General features: G+C 40.5%; 1 protein-coding gene across 12 annotated transcripts in view; it reads left to right on the forward strand.

Annotated features, from left to right (window-relative positions):
• Nucleotides 1–17,253, forward strand: part of MAP4 (microtubule associated protein 4) — a 164,217-nt gene that overhangs the window by 78,393 nt on the left and 68,571 nt on the right. The window lies entirely within an intron of this gene.

Genomic DNA, 17,253 nt, shown 5'->3' on the forward strand with positions numbered 1-17,253 from the left:
CTGCAAGCGAGGCTTGCCCTATTCTTGAAAATTGTGCAAAATGCAATGTTTGATTATTTTTAAAGTATGTGCTCTTCCTTCCATTTCTGCTGATGAATACTGTGCGGTATCTCCTTTCCTTCATCCAGTGTGAAAAAGCTCACCTTGGTATGTCAGAGGTGGTCCCTCCTCACTTGAAGCTGTTCCTTTCTGCTGTAACAAACAGGATAGGATCATGGTTTCTGTAACACAGAGATGCTGTGGTGTTCGAAGAGGAGGCTGTTCCCATAAATCTGGCAGTTCATTTTAGCAGCAGTGAATGGCAAAATAAGTTGCTTCCTGGAGATGACTGGGTAGAAATTGAAATTTCTTAACAGGCATCTGGCTGTTTGCATTTAATGATTGCCTGTTAAACTATGCAAGATTAACAACTCCTTTAGGAGTGATCATATAGCTTTAGGGCTGTAGATATTTGGGCTAGATGACCTTTAAAGGTCCTTTCCAACCCAAACTATTCTATGATATTTCTGCATACAACTGATGCTGTAGGCAACTATGAAATTAGAAATGACTTAGCAAGGCACAGAAGTGAAAGGAGACTCTAGGAAGTGAACAAAACACGATTCATCCCAAAAAAGAAATTATCTGGAAGGGATGCTTGATTTTGTTTTGTCATGTAACTTGCTATGTTATTTAACCTTCTTCCTTTTAACTAGAGCACACTATATTTGACCTGTCTATGCTGAAAAAGAATTTTCTGGAGTTCTCTGTGACAAGTTTGTTTTTCCGTGCCCTCAGGTTAGTCTGGCTTCCTGAAAAAACAGAGAGTCTGGCTAAACTTGCTGTCTTTCTCTGCTCTTCCTGAACTGCTGGGGATTTAGCAGTTACTTGCATTTAAGAGTGTTGGTAGTTTCCTCAGAGATGACTGTAAGACTAAACAATGGCATTTTATTCTTCTGGGGTCCTTTTTCCTGTGCAGATTAAAACTTACAATGTTAAATGGCTATTTACCAGTTTCAAGAAGAAATGCACTGGTAGCTAATGATGATGCCACATGGTGAGTTAGTGGGAAGGTTAGGAGGAGAACTTGGGTTTCCTGAGCCAACCATTAAAATGGTTGCTTCCCAACCAGAAACTGGCAGGCAGAGTGTCAGGACCCAAGATGAGACAGTGTTTGCCAGTAGAAACCTGTTGTGGGTCTCATCATCAATCTGTAATGGCTGTAAGAACTGTTCTGTGTTAATGGGATTTGGCAGAGGAGAAGGGTTAGAGGTGTCTGGGTTCTTGATATGATGCCATGTATTCTGCCTTAATCGGCACACAGCTTTTTGTGCTTTAAAATCTCCTTTTCTTGGTGCCAGTTTAAAACGTGCTGCTGTAGAATGAAATTTGTTAACAGGGTAGAAAGTCCAAGGGTGTTTCTGATAGCAGAAAACAAGCATTGAATCATCAATACATGCAGATAATACAAATTTGGCTATTCACTTTAGTCCAATGTGTCTGAGATGTGAAGTGAGAATATGTTGTCCGTGTCTGAGAAAAGATACTTCTGCTTTTTTATTATTTAGGTATGGCTATAAAATAGGATTTGTGTTCTATTGCAATGATATGCTGTCACATTGTCACCTTTCCCAGTTCAAATGGACCGCTACCATAGCAGCATCCTACTTGCTGCCATTTCTCCAGCTGCAGTTAGGGCTTACAGCATAGAGACAAACCAAATACAAACCCAGGTAATCTTAAATTGCATTTTTAGGCAAATATTATTGAAGGGGAGAGTACCAGACATGGGAGACCAGAATGATCTTTTGTTAAAAAGATTGACTGTGGAGCGCTGTTGATGGGATCAACCTTTTGAAGGAAAGAGAATCTTTGGAGCCCAGCTGTGTGCGATAGATACAGGCGCTGGTTACCAGCTGTAGGACTGGCTTCTTGAGACCACCTTAGCACTCTTCCCCTTTCAGGTTGTTTTCTTCAAACTAGCCTGGGTCAGTAGATTCAAGTTAATCACTTGTTGATGATGTTCTGAATATGTACATACTCTACAAACCATGGACTTTGTTTAAATGTAAAGCTATATAATATTGTGGGGGTTTTCCAAACCAGTTGCGTACACAAATCTGAAACGTAATGGTGAAGAACTGAAAGACTTCCTTCCACTTACTGCTTGAACCCACAGAAAAATACAGTCCCTCCAGATACACATTTTAAAGAGAGAGAGTGTCACATGAATGCAGTTAACACACAGGCAAGCCCGGAACTTATTTTCATAGGACACTTATTTGCAGTGTGTTTAGTGTAAAATACAGTGGTAAGAGAAGCCAGATTTTCAAATACAATTAAGTTAATACAACCATGTCTCTTTTGTAAAACTTGGAATTATGCCATGTGCTGGTTATAGACCAAAACTGTGCGGTTACATTCTAATAACTTAGCCCAGCCTGCCCATTCTAATTGTTGCTTATGGAAGTTATCAATCCTGCTGAGAAAGTAAGGCGCAAATGATATTTTGAAAAGGCTAGCTGTTATTTTGCCCATTTTACGGGGATGACATAAAGTCTTAACTTTGGGATCAAGCTTTGGGATTATGCAACGGTGAGCCCAGTGCAGTGTCTTTGTTTGCAGGGTGTTTCACTGAGCTGCACACTGGTGTGTCTCAGAGCTGTCCTGTGCCACCTTTACTGTTGGTGAATGAGGCACTGAAGATGTTTATTAATAAACTGGAAATATGTCTGGTTTAATTTAATAACACTACAAAGTGAGCATGAACCTGGAAAGATGTTCTTGGATAATCAAACCCAGATTCCAACTACTGTAGGTAGAGGAGTGATTTCTTTAATAAACACCTTGAAAAAGATGTGTTTTTCTGTCACAGCTGTTTCGCTGTTTCCATTCCCTGAAGGTTACTTAGAAAGTTTCTTCTAACTTCCATACTGAAGATACTGTGGAGATGATACAAGCAGTTGTTCTGTGCAAATATTGGCTTTAAGTTTGAGGAAACATTTCCACCTCCCTAACAACTGCCCCAGTAAACTTATGGAGAAGAATCTGTTCCCTTTCCTTCTTTTTTTGCTGAGCTAAACCACTTGAATGCTTAGTCTTTTTTTCATGATATTCAAGAAAGTTTTAATATTGTTGTCCGTCTTCCAGTCCAAGTCGTCATTCTTTATTGTTTATGCTGGGATGCTGATTAGAGCTGCATGACATGTTTTGCTGAAGAAATCTTGCTGTGGTCTTACAGGGCATTAGTGCATCCCATTCTCTAACAGACATCCCTCGCCTGTCAGGCTCCTGTGTTCTCTCACCTCTTCATCACACAATTCAGTCTTCCTGTATTTGATTAGTAAGGTCAGCCTGTGTTTCTTTTTGAACTCCCTGTTTATGGCATAAATCCTGTTAGTTCATTGTTTTGGTCCCTTGTATGACTTTGAATTTTACAATGTCAAACTTCGTCTCATGCCTACCATTCTGATAGTCAAAATCACTGAATTTTTCCTGGATGGCATCCTAACACCGCTTGCTGGCTTTATCTTTTAACTTCATTTCATCAGAACGTCTCTTAATTTCTAAGATTAAAAATAAAAATGTTAAGCCTGAGTTGTTCTGGATTCTTGATCTTCAGACTCTTATTAACTAGTTATGTTCCTTCAGCAAGGTAATTCCTCCTTTGACATGGCCTTGCCATTTGTCACTTAGCCAATTCTTTATTTACCTTTATGTAATTTCCTTGTGTCTCCAGTTTCTCTAATGTTTCCCCTGGCTACAGATAAAAATACTTTGCTTTCAGCTAAGTCAAGTCTTCCATACTTTGTCTAGAAAATCTGTTATGTTACATCTCTTAACACTACCCTGTTTTTCAGTGATGCAAACAGCTTATCTTTCAATACGTCACTCACATGAAAACAGTTTTGCAAGGTTTTAAGGACTGATCGATGTCTCAATCTTAAAATCAAAATGGCTGACTCTGCTTAAAAAAAATTAATAAAAAAATGCCTTTATATGTATATTACTTGAAGTTTCAGATAGTTTAATGAAATACTGTATTCTACTAAAGCCATAGTCTCAGATTCAACATGAATGGGAACCAAATAATCATTAAAAGATCCAAAGTAGAGTTACCCAGTTTAGTAGCTGAGAGTTGAGGAAGATTAGATTTACCTGGCCAGACCTTCATGTAAAAAAGAAACATATATATATTTAGTTGCGTAAATTTTTGTACCTCTTGTTCTTTAGGCTGTTCATTAAAGTGATTTACTTGGAAGTTAGCCTTGAAAGGCAGTCCTGCTTGTTGAAGAAGTAATTGCAGGAATACGTAACTTGCTGTTTGCTCTTCAGGATTATGGTTAGTTGAAGGTGAACAGAGTTCCATGGATGTCATTGTTGCTGAGACTTGTGCTGCTTTTCTGTCTCAGTAGTATCTATGGTCCTGCTCAGGTTGCTTCATAAAAATGTTTCAGCACTAAATATCAGAAGTAAAAGATTTGGGGGGGATTTGAGGTTTTTTTTTTTCCTCATTAATATACTTGGGAGTAACTTACTGCCTAACTATGTACAACACTTTTTTGCAGCCTTCAAATACACTTTCCAGTTGGTGTTGGAGGCACGCTGGTTGCCAGTGCACACTAGACACACGTTGCACCTTTGCATCCCTCTGCAGAGCGCAGGAGAGCTTGTGTAGATGTGCGATGCAGTTGCCCAGCTGTGTTTCAAGGTTAAATGTTCTGTGCACTGTTGTATTTTTCCTAAAATGAAAACAAAACAGAAGACTTGTCTGTGCTGACTGCAGAAATGCCCCGCAGTGCATTCACTGCGGTTCTCAATGTGGCTGGAGCTTTGCAGGCCATGAAAGTCTTCTGACAACCCTGGAAATGTCCAGTCTACTTACTGTCAAACAGCAGGAGCATTAGCGGTTCTGCTTTAGCTGTGTGCCTGAGACCTGACTCTGTCAAATACATCTAGGTGAGACAATTCAATATTAGACTAGAGATCTGAGTAATAATTTTTTTTTCCTTTACATCTTGGGTCTGTGGTGTGTAGGTGGGAGCTCCCATGCAAATACCAGCTGCAGCAGCCTTTCTTTTTAGGCTTCCCTCAGATGGCTGAGTTCAATCTTGAGTGGCTTTTCCACACAAATAAAGGTACTTTATTGGTTAGTTATACAGAGAGAAAATAGTATTGACAAGGTTTATTTAGCACCGCAAAACACCAAAAACTCCCTTAGTGAGGAATTTAAAAATTCCTAGAAAACTGGCTGACTCTTCACAAGGCTGTAAATCATAATGATTTCAAAAGAGCAGAGACAGCATGTCATTTTTCTCATTCTCTAAGCAGAAGCTTCTTGAATAAATAGTAATAGAATTGTAGATCCTTCTAGTATTATGTAAATGGCTTCATGCTTTGATGTCCCTCATGTCATTAGTTTGACACTAGCTGGAATTAATGGCCATAAAACTATATTACAAATGTGGCAGATAGATTTCTCTTGACTGCTTCTGATTCCTCATGTGAGCTCGCTTCTTTTGCCATGGGATTTTAAAAGCAGAAAGTAGGTCACCGCAGTGTGTGTGAACATAGGCTGAGAAACGGGCTATAATCTCAGCATTAAACAAACATGACTGTAATGCTGAAGGGAAATTTTCTATTTTAAGCACTTATTTCCATTATCACTATCTCATTCTGCAGAACAAGCATATGGGGACTTCTGTGTACATGCACCCACAGAAGGGATTTGGGAAGCAGTAGAAGAGATATATATATATATGTATGTGTGTGTGTATACATATATATATATATTTATATGTTTCAAGAGTGACAATATATATTGTCTTCTGAATGGTTCCTCTGCATCTCTTGTGAAGCAGGTGGGGAAAGAGTGAAAGTGCCAAAATATGTAGGTCAAAAGTAATGAAGCGTTTTGAATCTAAGCAGCAATCAAACACTAATGGTTCTGGGGATGGAATTACTGATACCGTGTGGTTAAACATGGAGCAGTATTACATTAAAATTTTTGAGTTCCTGCACTCCATGAATATTTATAATACATTCTTAGTCCTCCAAGTGGCTTCCTCGCTAACAGCTCTGGGCGTCTGGTTTTGGGGATAAGTGTTGGCTTACAATCTAGAAATATCTGAAATAAATTGTTTGGATATTTTTAACTAGGAGAAGAGTTAATAAGTGAGCTGGTGCTGTCTTTATTGCATGTTTTTACTTATGAGAGCTGAGTGAAGATAAGGAGAGGAGGTAAGGTGGAAAGCAATTAAATATGATAGAATTGGCCATTTTTAGGCACGTAAAGGTATGAGCAGCAGGGAGAAAAGGATAGTGAATTTAAATTCATCTTGGCAGTCAGGGATCTCATGAGTTAAATTGGTTGGGAAGATGAAGTGCTAAGAAACTAATGAAGGCAAATGATTCGTATGTATAGGCAAGACATTTGTTGACTATTACTAACATGGCTGTGTCAGGAGTTCTTTAAAGGGTCTGAAAAAAGGAGGAAACTAATAAAAATGGAAGCTAGGACTCGAGATTTAAAAACTACACAGATTATGCTACATAATGATTTACAACTATTGAAGTACATGAGTCAAAAAGAAGGGGCTTTCTAATTTATTAGACATAAGAGAAGGTTGAAAGAAAACTATTAAACAGAGATGGAGGAGAAAATGATGCAAAAAAGGCTGCAGTATTCAGACTCTTGTCTCCTTTAGTTCTGTTTTTTATTACTTGATAAGTAATACTGTTTAACAGGGTTGTAGCAAGTCTTTACACACGACAGTACAAGCAAGATCAGCCTCTGAACCATCGGCAGCTGTCTTGAACTCATGGGGATGGAAGAGGGCAAGCACCATACCCGGGTTAGAGGTGTGAAGCATTACTAATTTTCAACCTAATGTAAATTAATGAAAAGATATTGGAACGAGTGATGAAACAACCAGCTTACAACCAACTAGAACACTTGGCTGGACGCTTCACATATGGTGATGTATGGACCTTTTTCTTGTATGGGTTTTTGTTTGTAAATACCGATTTTTCAAAGAATACGCTTGAAGATCATGCTCATTCCAGAGGGATTTTAAGTGCTTTTATTTATTTTTGTTTTCTTCCCTGGCCATGATTACATTTGAAGAAAGAATTCAGCAGAAAAGCACTTGGAGGTTGTCAGGAGAAAACTTGCAAATTGTAACAGATCACAACTGAAATGTGGCTCAGCACAGGAAAACAGTGGCCATGTCCTTGCAGGAGTGTTGTCTGTGAAGAGGTGGAGGCAGTTATTCTGCTCCAGTTGCTTTCGATGACGTCTTGGCTGGGTAGCTCTGCCCAGTGTCTGTCAAGCCGGCAAATGGAAGACAGTCTGGGGATGTGGGGAATGTGTGATGTTTAGCTGACCCATGAAAAGACATCTCAAATATAAAACATTTTTCAGGAGGAGAACAGTAACTGGTTAGTCTGTCTGGTATGGGCATGGGATAAGAAGAAATACTGTACTATCTTATGATCTTAAAGAAGCACTTTGTGTCTAGCCAAAGAGAAATTTGCAGGCTTATTTTTCATGATAGTTTGGGTAAATGTGATCTGGTCTCAGTGCAGGAGGATAAAGCTTAGAGAAGGTTGAAGTTCCACAACACAAGTTACCAAATCATCATCAGATGGTATGTAGGGGATATTTTCTTTAAGAATTTTACTGGCTTTTTATACCTAACCTTTTTTTTTTTTTAATAAATCCATCCTCTGGATCTTGGATTTCCTGGGGGCAAGGGGGTACTGTGCTTTGAAAGCTCCACTCCTACTAGCAGAATGGCAGAAGCTTGTGCATTAGCTGCTTCTCTGTGTTTATGGTGTCCTGAGCCCTATTCAGCTGTTGCCCTCAATCCAAGCTGCAGCTTGGGGTTCCCTATAACGTGTCCCAGGGATGGACCTGCCTGTTGTCTCGGCTGGACCACAGTTTTTCCTGGGCCTCCTGAGCAGTCCTCGGCTCCTCAGTTCCATGGAGCCACTGTATGCCCGAGAGGTACCTTGCAGCACATATCTCAAGGTCAGGGCTCACACATTACCAGCTGTTAGTGTACTGAATCTGTAGATCCTGCTTGTTTTCCAAACTTCTGGGTTACATGTCTGGGGATCTAGCATGTCTCTGTTAATATTTTCTCATCCTTTCCCACCGACATCTCCAGAGGTTCAGGGGACACCCGTGTCCCTGTTCAAAAGACTACTTCAATTGCCCTGGAGGAAAAGGACTTTCAAACCTGTCTTCCTTGGAAACCAAGCCCCCTACACCCCACAAGGGTGGCAATTCATGCCTTTGTATATCCATGTTTGAAAGGCTTGCACACTTAAACTCAGCACTGACCTTTGCTGAACAAATCCTTATATTAGTTCCTTGCTGCTGCTTCTGCTCTTCTTGAAGGCTTTTGCTCTGAACTGCTGTGCAGTTTTTTGACCCTGGATTAATCTGGAGCACGGTCAGTCTTCTCAAAATGTGCCACTGCCATGTCTGAGACGCTGCTCCAGCCTCTCCCCCTACCCCGCTGGAAGAAGTTATAATTGTGTATTTGAACTGGTGCATTGCCTGGATCAGTATAAAGCTGTTTAAATTTGGTAACAGCCCTTTCAGGGGAAATAGCTTTTTCCTGCTCAGAATAAGGGATGACAATGCTCTGGGTCACAGCTCACTGCTGTAAAGTGCAGTGTCACTGGCTCGTGGTGACAGTGTAAGGGACACTCTCTCCCTGCTCGGAGTGGTACTGAGCACAGAGGGGCTGCAGTCCACCGCAAAAACTCTTCGGGACTTCCTTCCTCATGCAGTGTCACAGCACCGCACTGCACCGGCGGCTTCCAGGTTGCTCTGGAAGTCAGGAGGCTTTTGTAGGATGTTAAAGCAACACAACTCAGTGTGAGACTTTATGGAAGGGCAGGTGATACTTACTTTAAACAAAGCTTTTTTTAGTCGTGATTGTTTTCACATCACTCTCGCTCACAGACCTGTGTACTCGTGAGCGTGAGGTCTCTGTGCTCAGGAGCTCTGGCCAGGTTGGTAGCACGGGGGATGAGACTCCACTGGCTGTTCCTCACGTCTCGTGGGCTCTCCTGTGGTGCCAGCAAACTGGGTTTTGGGCAGGCCTTTTATGCCCACAATAAGGAGTTGGCAGTTCCCAGGCTGTGAGTCTTTTTGCCTCAGAATTTTGCTTATTTCAGCTCCATAAATTTTAGGCAAGGCTGCTTGGTCAAGATGTTCAGATGTCTTCTTGTATGTTCTTCTCAATTATGAGACTGGATCCAGGGCCAGGGTATAGGGGAGTGATTTAGCTGACTCAATCTTGGTGTTATTGCTTTGGGGTTTCTATATGTAGAGATGTTCTTTTATATTGTCTGCATCTTGCGTTGGGCCTGTTGAACAGGTTTGTGGGTTTTTGCACGGCTTTGGATTGAAATATTCACTACCAAGGATATGCAGAAGGCTCTCAGCTTTAGGAGGGAACCCCAAGTGAAACAGTAAAGGCTGTCTTAGTTGCATTACTTCACTCTCCAAAATCTCAGTTAAGAAAAAACAAACAAAAATCCCAAGAATAGCAAAAAGTAAAAATATTCAACCATGCTTTTAAAGTGTCTGAAGTTTTAAAACACCTGATAACACTGGCAGTATTCCTGTAATTCTCATCTTCCTGTAGAAAACATGTTGTTCTCTTAATTCACCAAATGGATACCTGCTCAGGGTCACACTTTATGGGTAAAAAGTCTCCTAAGTAGAGCTATTTTGTTTATATGTGCCTATGACAACTCTGTGGAAATAAGTCTTTAGAGAGCCTTTTGTTTAACAATAGGACTTCAAGTGCCTTCATTATGAAAAAATGTAGAGTCTATTGAGTGTGGTTCTAGATAGAGGAATCTAAAGAGAGTATGTAGTGGAAGCTGTCCTACATTGCAGTCCGGAGCGTTGTCAGGCAATCTGTGAGACTTCTCCAGTAACACCTGAGATGTGATAACAAGATAACTTCCTGAGCATGAGAACAAACATCACTTGTAGAGCAATTAGAGCTGAGGGTGGGAGGTGTGTTTTCTGTGCGTCTCTGGTTCTTGTTTTCAATTTATCATGAAGCAATAACTGCTGAAGAAATGTCTCTTTAGGAAGAGTAAGTAAGGAAAAAAAGCTATGCAATAAACTGTACAATTGCATCTTTTTTTTTTCTTGCAGGTTCTTTTTTTGTTTGTTTTTTTTAAAGGCAAAATGTGAACCTTGTGTTGAACTTTGAAGTTACTGACTTTGCGTCTTTTCAGTTAGGAGATACTGGTTCTGACAGTCGTATGCACTGAGCTTTTTTAGCATTCTGGATTATATAACAGCATGGAATTTCAGAAGGAAAGCAATAAAATGTTTCTTGACTTGTTAGCACCGTCTGAAATGCCCTGCGGTTTCTTTAGGACCTGTAATATATTCCTGATCATCTTTTTGCCATGTAACTCGATGGTGGATTTTAATTTGCTTCTCATTGCAGCAAATTAAAGTACTTAGAGTAATCTCAGCCAGATTTGGTTTCAGCATGAGCTCCTGGTAGTTAAGCCTTTCTCTTCTGCAAGGACAGAAGTCTCCTTCTCCAATAGCAGCATCTGAAGTTTCTGTGAAAGCTTAGGAGGCTGGAAGGGACCTCTGATGTCTTAAGTCCAACTCCCCTGCTGAAAGCAGGGAAACCAGAGGAGGCTGCTCCAGCTCTGTCCAGCTGGGTTTTGAGTTATCTTCAAGGATGGAGACTCCATGACCTCTCTGGGCAACCTGTCCAGTGCTCAGTTTCCCTCAGATTTTTATTAAAAAAAAAAAAAAAAAAAAGTTTAAATGGAATTGCCTGTATTTCAGTTTGACAAGAGGAAAATCACTGGGCAGAAAGTAACCAGTTTTACAACTCTGGTCTGGATAAATTCTTCTCCATCAAGACTGCCAGCTTTGTGCTTTATATATTTATTAAATGCCAAAACTTCTTTTAATCTTGAGCTCTTATCCTCTTGGATAAAAATGTGCAAAATTCCTTTGGTAGGCTGGTCTACATCCTTTTCCATGTAGTTGTTTGTCTATGTTTATCCCATAGATTTTGGGTATTAGTGAAGCTTGTCTGTAATACTCATTTACAATGATGGTAAGACCCTTCACTCTGAATGGAACCAGATGATATTCTGTTTTAGAAAATAATGAAACTGATAGTAAAATACTGAGAAGGTATTTCTGTGAGGTACTTTCTGTTTACTCTGAAGCCAGCATGCACAAAGGGAGCGATGAGCATCTTTGAAGAGCTACTGTGTAACCTTTAAGGTGAGACTTGCATCAATGTCCCCAGCAAGGGAAGGAGGAGAACCCAGAATGTCTTGGCTGCCCACAGGGAATGTTCCACCCGTCGTCCCATCCTGTATAACACCATGGGTTAGCATATTGAAGGTAATACCTCTGTGTGCGTGCATAAAAAAAATCAGAGAGGACATGCTGGCAAATATCTCATGAATCCATATGCAGAGAGTCAGAAGTTGCTTATGTTAGTAACTGCCCGTAGCAGCCTGCTGAGTGCAGCTGTGCAGAGCAGAGCTTTGCGCAGGAACCAAGTGCTACCAGAACAGCTCAAAATCTCATGGAGAATATAAAAATATGCATGTTACCAAATCCTTGCCTTCTAACAATGCTTCTTAAAGTTCCTTTTAAAGGTTGTAGTATACCATACCCTGCAGAGGTGGTGTGGACTTTTGTTTCCTTTGAGATTGCTGAGAATTTATTGCAGGGCTTGGTGGGTTCTGCCAACTGGTAAAACTGCCAGTCTTAGGTGGTGATTTCAGGAAGGCAAACTTGGCATCCATTTAAGATACTGAACCAATGCAGTGATCTGGGCAAATTAGCTTTAAGATCAGCTATAGGAATGAAACTCTTAAGCTTTTCTTTTCTGTTTGCTTGGCTTGGTGCTGGCAGGGACATCTCATGGCTGCAGACTCATTAATTTTGAAGATACTTAACCTCTAGCTGGAGATCTGGTCAGTGACCTATCAAGATTAGCATCTCCTGGAGCGAAAAGGCTTTATCGTGGTAATCCTCTACTAAGAGTGCTCCTTGCTGGAAGTTCACTGTGTGATGTCCTGCATGTTAGTGGGTACAGATTATTTTTTTTTTTTCCTTCTGGAGGTCTGAGCACAGCAGGCTGCCCATGTTGGGAGTGTCCGTGTTGTAGGTCCCCAGAAGTGCTGTTTTGTATGGATTAGCTTCTGAATTGGTTTATGTGACCATGCTGATCTTTGCAGAGCAGATGATAAAACAAACAAATCAACACTGTCAGCAGCCCTACTAAATGTTTTGCACTCTTTCTCCGGAACCTGCTGTGCGATCAGTTCAGGGAAGGTGCTACTTGCATGGGATCCATATTTTTTCTTTCAGAAGCAAGTTTGCTTTGTAAGTATGTTGTTAATGGTATTTTTTTTTCTTTAAGCAAGACTTTATAAGCTGTAATCCTACATTGGTTTATATTATCATTATCAACAGTCGTAACTGGATTTTCAACTATCAGCAAGCTTTAATACTTGCTAAAATCACTTTACAGGTTTGTGGGATCTGTCAGATTTACATTTTGTGTTGAGTACATTGCTGATATATATTAATAGGCACTCTCAGGATTGATCATCATAAGAGTTTGGCTAGTCATTTTTGTTTGCTTTTATGTCTTATTTGTAGATCACATGTAGAATGTGTGTTTTAGGAGGGTCTCCAGAACTGGGTTTGGAATTGAAAAATCCTTTTTTCTACAGTCCTTGGGACTCTGTTTTCCAAGATCATGTTTCTCATGTTCCACCAGGCTTGCTTGAATAAGGAGGAACCAAATATTGGGTTGGGGTGGGAATGACAAATAAGCTGGACGCGTCGGCTTTATAGCTGTACAGCAAGTAATGTTGACAAACACTTTGGGAATAGCAAGGGAGTTTTTGCTAACGCTTATTTTGATACAGCAATCTTTGTTCTCTGCTTGCATTGTCACTGGCACTCGCATAGCGAAGATCAGCTTCAGCAGAGGAGTGCTGCTAGCAGGGGGGAACAAACGGCTGCTGTGGTCTCGGAAGCCTTGTGCCTGCTCCTGACCTGGCTGCTGGCCTCTTGGCTGCCTCAAGCAGCTAACTGGATTCCTTCTTACGTCTGTTTTTCTGCTGGAAAGCAATGGTGGTTTTGTTTTGGGTTTTTTTTTAATTAGTATCTGTTATGAAAATATTGTATAAAAAATATGCAAGTCACTGGTTTATATTTCTAATGATTTGGCAGAGGCAATTCACAACTGCTTTTGAATCATCTTTCATCTGGTTTTTGGGGCTTTTGCTACAACTAAGGGTTTGCAAATATCAATATAGCTTTGCTCAACTGTTGCAGGAGTTTGATTTCATCTGATGTTGCACGTAAATGTTTCCCTTTACACTTCATTTTGTATGCTGCCTTACTGTCCTGCTCATTCCTTTTCCAGCAAGGTGTGTGGTTGAGGGAGGTTCCCCTCCTCTTTAAATAAAGGCATGAATGCAACCTGGCTACTAAAAAAAAAAAAAAAAAAAAAAAAATGAAGTGGAGGTTTTAATTCTGGTTTACCTGTTGTGACCATAACTTTGTTCTTCCCCTGTGAGATCTATTAATAATAGCAATATGCCAATATGTATTTGTGGTCTAGTACTAACAGATTTAGTTAAAATATTTAGAGTTCAATTGGTGTGTGCTCTAAAGTTGATCAGACTTAGCGTGGGTCCAATCCAAAAATCAGTTAGAGTCATCTTTGAGAAAGTTCATGCCAAATTTTCTTAACTGCTCCCAGGCCCCTTCCTCACACTGACAAGGACATTCATAGTCTTCTGGGTTTTTTGCTTTAAATGGAGTTTTATAGACAAATGAATGATAGGCTCCTGTCCAGAGGAATTTACGATAGAGTATAATTAAATCCCTTGCTCTTCTGCACCCCAAATAATCGTAAATAATAATGTCTCTTGACACATGTAGTGGCATTTTATCTTCAGAGTACTTTGCAAATCTAAACAATCATTGTCTGTCTTAATAAAATATTCCCTGCTTAAATTGTCAGCCTTTATGCTACCTGTAGACTCCGTGATCAGCCAGCATTGCCTAGGCTGATTTTTCTGCTGAGCACGAGGGGGTTACTGCCTTCACGCATCACCTTTCCTGCTTGCTTCTTGCACACAGTTGTACCTCGTCCTTTGCATAGAGGAAGCAGAGCTGCCATAAAGCTCTGTATCCTCTCTGCTGAAGTCAACTGTGTCAAATGTAGTCATTTAACAGAATGATAGCCAAAAGCCACTGGCAGAAAAGCAGCATTCACTTGCCAAATCAGCACTGCTTTAGGATGCTTGTAGATGCTTGTAGCATCTGTAGGGTTGTAGCACAAGAGGTAGAAACAACTCCACTCATGGTCAGAAATTGAATTTATTCAAAAGTAATTATTCAACACTTTCTCTTGGTGGTGTTTACACAGAGGCAAAGTAATAGAAGATCCTGTGTTTGCTAGAATTACACTTTGAATTCCCATTCTCTGGCCCTCAGAGTGCATATAAGGGTAAAAAATAAATCTGCTTTATTTCTATTTAGTTGGATCAGAATCTGAATAGGAACTCTTATAATCGTGAATTCTGTTAGAGCGTAACATGGCTTCCTGTAGTTAGTGCTTGTCTTGTCGTAGTGTGTCAGTACCCAACCTGTGGCTGGTAGGCAGCGTTCTCTGTATTTTGAATTTCAGTAGGAAAAAAGGATGTTTCTGGCATGTTACTTGTTCGGTTGTTTCTTGTGGGACACCCAAGTTCACACGTTGGTGCCATGAGCAGTCTTGTAAATAGTCTGTCTTGTTTCCCTTTGAAGATCCAGTTCCTTTTTGCTCACGTCATCCACAGTATGGCATGTCTGGTACAACATTTCTCGGCCCCCTTGGAAGCGGAGCACAGCTGGGACACCCCCGTACAGGTCAGCTTGGGAGCTGGAAGCCCCTCCATTTGCACAGGGCTGGGGATGGAGCAGGAGGATGAGCCGGTGGCCGTGGGGCTGCCTGTCGGCAGCTTGGGAAGGAATCTGTTCCCTGCCTAGCAAGAGGCCAGCATGGGCAGGGAGAGCCCGTGTCCTGCCTCCTGCTGAGGGAACTAAGCTGCTGTTAATTGAAACCTGGTGACACCATCACTGCCGCCTCCTGAATTTAGGTAGAGAGGCACTTGCCTAGTCGCCTGTCCCATCTGCCACACTGCAGTTCATGTAACACCTCAAAGGGAGTTAAAGCTCATTAATTCTTCTGCCTTTCCTGGGGATTATCTGTGAAGTCCCTGCTAAAGTGTGTTGCTGTCAATGACTCAAAATGGGAATATGCAGACCGTCATATGCCTCTGACCTTGCAAAGTTTTAGAGCCTAGGGACGCTGTATGGCATTGAACTCCAGATTTTAATTATGAGAAGAAGTATTTATGTACTAAGCTGAGATTTTTACGTGTTTCTAACTTCATTGAATCCCCTCCTATTCTTGTAAGAACAAAATCTCTGATCAAACTGCTGTAACCACTGATTGATTTGTACTGGTATTGTTTCATTATTTTGTGTTGTAAAACCAAAAAACCCACAAAAGCCCTCTTTCATCTTACTCTTTATCAATCACTTTATTATTATTATTAGAATTTTTACAGTTTCTCTGTGAATCTCTCTTCCACCTTGCTATGAAATCTCTGTTTGCAGCTAGCTGATACCTCAGCCTCCTAGAAGAGGCAGTGGTTGTTCCTTTTATATACCAGTGTTCTGTTTTTAATTATTTCTTCTGTTCTGTTCCTTCTGTGTGTTAACATTGGATTTGCTTTTATGAACTGCAGTTTTGCACTGGGTTAAGGGTTGTCTTCAGGGATATCTTTTGAGGCACACTATCAAGTTCCTTTCCTGAGCTCCAGTCTTGCAAGTCGTACTGTTAGCCTAAGTGAAGGTAAAAATATTAAAAGCATAGAGATGTACTGGCAAGAGAGTGTAGCATATTGCATTAGGGGATGAGAGAAGGAATTTGTGTAAATCTTTTTTGTGTTTCTTTGCAGAAGAAACTGGAAATCAGTTTGAAACTCTTACATTGTCAATAGAAGAGTTGACAAATTCAGGTCTCCTTAAAAGAAAATTCATCTGAAAAGTCATGAGTCTGGGTATTTGTTTTGAGCCTTTCCACTGTGGTGGTCATATTTGAAAACTTTAGGACTTGTATTTTTGTTTCTTTTGTGCAACTACAGGATCTAGAAATGTCTTTGAAAGTTGAAATGACCAGGCTTTTTACCCTAACATCTGAGAGTGAGGGAGCTACAATAGAGTAGCCAGTATTGACATGGCTGAAGTAAAGGATTTTTTTGTGTGTTGATCTTAAGTGTAAATCAAACCTTGTGAGTGTTAGCTCCTTTATAGCTAGCTTTCATGTGCTGTACATATTGATACATCTCTTATTTACAAGGAGAACTTAATTTATGCCTTAGTGATTCCCCCCCCATCCTAGCCATTACCACTAGCTGCTGCTTTTGTTTCTCTGTTGAAGTGATTTAAAGTTAAAGCGATAAAAATAGTGGTCAGTGGACATGCATGTGCAGTTCCCTTCATATCCAAAGCTTCTCCCCAACATGTAGGGGTGGACCACCCTCCTTGAGAGGCCTGTAGCACTCTCAGGGGCCTCTAAATCCCAGCCTACCAGGACGAGAGGTGAAATCATCTTGTTCACGAAGACTTTGGTGCAGCTGGGGCTGTTGTCACTGCACCATATGTCTGCTACTAGCTCTTGCTTATCCACTAGTTCATCCCAAGGTGCTACACTGGGAGAAGAGAATAGGCTGGAGCAAAGTGGAGATGTAAATTAAAACGAAACAAACAAACAAAAAATAAGCATGGATGGTGAGAAAGAGGAGAGCCCACATCATGTCTTAATGCTGCTGCTGGAGGGTGTCTCAGTTCACAGCTGAGTTTTCTTGCTTTGGTTTACTGAATGTCTTCTAGCTCCTCATAAGGACTTCAGGAAAAGGCTGATCTGCATATTTTCAATATTCCTTGTGACAAACCTTATTTAAATAGTTTTATGTAGTCTAACTTCTTTATTTGCATGCATTTTTCTGTGGGGCATTTATAGGTTGTGAAAAGTGCCTACCAAGGCTTCAGTAATAAAATACTTAACTCTCTAACATCTCAAATTGCTGAAGGCTGTTAGTGCAGTTGTTTTTAACATGGGCCAGCAAAGAAAGATTAAAGTTTTCCTTGGTTAGATATAAACTATCAGTCTTTGA

This window comes from Buteo buteo, chromosome 2 (assembly GCF_964188355.1).
Source record: "Buteo buteo chromosome 2, bButBut1.hap1.1, whole genome shotgun sequence".
Taxonomy (NCBI): Eukaryota; Metazoa; Chordata; class Aves; order Accipitriformes; family Accipitridae; genus Buteo; species Buteo buteo.